We start from the raw sequence: 3560 nt of genomic DNA on the forward strand, positions 1-3560 counted from the left end.
AATAGTACAGGCAGAGAAACAGTACAGCAGGCCAGTCCTGGATACTAAACAAAACATCTGGTTTGACATTTATTTTCCAGAAATGCTACCTAGCCTTTTTTAAGGTTTTGTTTTACATTACATTTTGCATTATGCATCATTTCAAAGTTTCTGCCTTTGTTCCCCCTTCAGTCATTCTTTTTAAACTATCGCTGGGGTTGAGATCTCCCCTTTCCCCCTCCCCCCCAGGCAAGGCTACAGGAGGTCCAGGGGATGCTTACAGCCTCACCCGACCTTTGAGTGCCTGCACATGGTTGTTGACGTTCTGGCACTCACTTCTGATGGGGGCGAGAGTGGTTTACATTTCATTTTATTTTCCCGCCTTTAAAAAGAAATCAAAAGAGACTCTACAGCGGGAGCCTCCGTTCTTGCAGCAGTGGCGGCGCCGAAAACAAATTGGAGCCCCTTCCCACCCCTCGACCCCCCAAAAAGCATAAATTCCTCAGCTGCAAAAATGCAAAGCGGCAGCTGCCAAAAATTCGCACCTAGCGCCGAAGACAAGGCTACAAAGAGAAGAGGTGGAAAAGGCGAACCGGAGGAAAGGAGGAGCTGGGGCGGCCGAGTTCTGGAGCGAAGGCAGCGCACATGACGCGACACAACACTGCAGCCGGGAGGGCTTTCACTGTCGCCCGCCGTCCTGTGGCAGGGCGGTGGAGGCGCTGGTGCTGCTGCTGCTGCTGCTGCTGCTGCTGGGTACAACCGCGTAGCAGCTGGAAGGTCGCTTTCCCCGTGAGAGGGTTGGAGGCCGCGCGAGAGACGGAGCTGCACTGTTGCAAGGGAAGGGAGGGAGCTGCCAGAGTGTGTGGAAGAGGCCGCTTTGCTAAGTAGTTAAAGCGAAGCTTTTTCTTTACAACCCCTGTTGGTTTGTTTGATGTTTGGAGGATTTGTTGAACCAATAAACTAGCCGGTGTTTGTCCACTACTTTAAGAAGCGTGGTTCAACTCCCAGAAATCTCTAGGCAACCTATAAAATTCCCAAGTAGGCTGCCTGGGGAATTATGGAAGTTGAAGTCTACACACTTTAATGTATTGTGGCTCACCAATACTGAGCTAGCTAACCGCTCTAACCTAGTAAGGTTAGTCCTCGACTTACAACAGTTTATTTAGTGACTGTTCAAAGTTACAATGGCACTGAAAAAAAGTGATTTACGGCCATTGTTCTCACAACTGTTTTAGCAGGGGTGAAATCCAGCAGGTTCTGACAGGTTCTGGAGAACTGGTAGCAGAAATTTTGAGTAGTTCAGAGAACCAGCAGAATACCACCTCTGGCTGGCCCCAGAGTGGGGTGGGAATGGAGATTTTGCAATATCCTTTCCCCAGGAGTAGGGAGGGAATGGGGATTTTACAGTATACTTCCCCTGCCACACCCACCAAGCCACGCCCACAGAACCGGTAGTAAAAAAATTTGGATTTAACCACAGCGTTGTAGCATCCCTATGGTCACATGATCAAAATTCAGATGCTTGCCAACTGGTTCATATTTATGACTGTTGTAGTGTCCTGAGGTCATGTGAGCTTCTGCTACCTTCTGACAAACTCAATAGGGAATCCGGATTCACTTAACAACATGTGACTAATTTAACTAATTCACTTAACTATGGCAAGAAAAGTCATAAAATGGGGCAAAACTCACTTAACAAATGTTTCACTTAGCAGCATAAATTTTAGGCTCAATTATGGTCACAATTCTAGGACTACCTGTACTGTATGCAGTACAAATCAGCCTTGAGATCAGTTTGTGGGTTTCTCTTTAGGATAATTAAGAAAATAGACACAGCATATGTAATCACAAAGTCACTATGTATAACAGAAGTTTTTCCCCTTCCATTGGAAAACTTAATTTCATTGTCTAATTTGATACACACTACCAGACACTTATTCTCTTTGTTTTTGAAACACTATATTGTATACAGTTTTGCATTGCGTGTCAACCAAATCCCAGAAAAGTAATTAAAACCTCCCATTTCTTTACATCAGGTTTCTCCAAAATGGTCAATATTGACTCTCAAGGGTTGATGGAAGTAGCCAACGTCGATATTATTATTATTATTATTATTATTATTATTATTATTTATTGGTTAATCTTTAGTGAGATTCACAGCCTTTGAGGCTGGTTAATAGCTCAGCAGCTCGAGTCCTAACCAAGGACCTAGGAACTGTTAAGGTATCGTCGGAGGATGTAAGCTGTTCCGAGTAAGGTGGTTTTTTGTAGAGTCAAAATGTTCAAGTCCGGCAAATTTAGAATTTCTAAATAGCGGGGTAGCCCTTTGGGTATTGCTCCGAGGGCTCCAATTACAATCGGGACAACACACGATTTCTTTTTCCACAGTCGCTCAACTTCAATTTGTAAGTCCCGGTACTTTGTGATTTTTTCTTGCTGCTTATCTTCAATTCGTGCATCACCAGGTATTGCAATGTCAATGAACCATACTTTTTTCTTTTCAACTATTGTTATGTCAGGTGTGTTGTGGACCAAGTGCCTGTTATTATTATTATTATTATTATTATTATTATTATTATTATTATTATTATTATTATTATTATTATTACTACTACTACTACTACTACTACTATTACTACTACTGTATTATGATAATTAAATATGTGGGGTTATGAACAACTGAAACTTCACGGTAATCCATGAACTGAAGCGTTTGGGAATGCCACCTTAGACATATAAATACTTGCTGTTTATCATAAAAACTCCATATGGCAGAGAGACAGGGCGAAGAATATATTTAATTCTAAAGTAGACAAAATATTGTTTGGCTAGATGTACACTCAAGAATTAAGAAGAATCTGTTTAAATAGTTTAATAAAAGTTTGTGTATTTAATGATAACCAAATGATTCTTGCTCAATTATATCTTCCTCACATTCTTATCTACTTATATCTCAGTATGATAACAATATAGAGGAGGAAAAATTTTCATAAAGCAGGAAATTATATGCATAGAACATACTTATTCATGTTTCTTCAACCAATAAATTTTTATACTAGCTGTGGGTGGCAGGCTGCTTAAGGCCATCGGGTGGTGGGTTTCTCAACTTCAGTTCTCCAACCACCAGGAAAAGTCAAAAAGAAGTCCATTCTGCCTTTTGTTTCGCTTTTTACCACTACATAGGGCAGAGAACTGGGAGAAATTACTCCTTCTGTCAGGGAGGAGAGAGAGAAGGAGGGGAAGTGGGTCTTTTTGGTACCTGTTTTTTATTCTGCAAGCCAGTGGGCCTAGCCGGCCAAGGCCTTCCAGGTATGGTACATGGAGAAGGACCAGGCTTTTTGGGAGCAATGGTACAGGGAGAAGAGCCAGCTAAGGCCTCCTGACAAGTTTCCACATGCCAGTTGGTGTTGGGCCTCATGTGGGCATTTAACAATCACAAGATGGAGAGCTGGGATTGAGGTGATTGAGCAAGTTGGTCATGTGGACATCTTGCTTAACAACTACAGTGACCACTATCAAAATTCTGGCTCAATTGTGGTCATAAGTCAAGGACCATCTGTACTCTGCTTTTAGAGAATGGT

This window comes from Pantherophis guttatus, chromosome 3 (assembly GCF_059756535.1).
Source record: "Pantherophis guttatus breed Tessera chromosome 3, ASM5975653v1, whole genome shotgun sequence".
Lineage (NCBI taxonomy): Eukaryota > Metazoa > Chordata > Lepidosauria > Squamata > Colubridae > Pantherophis > Pantherophis guttatus.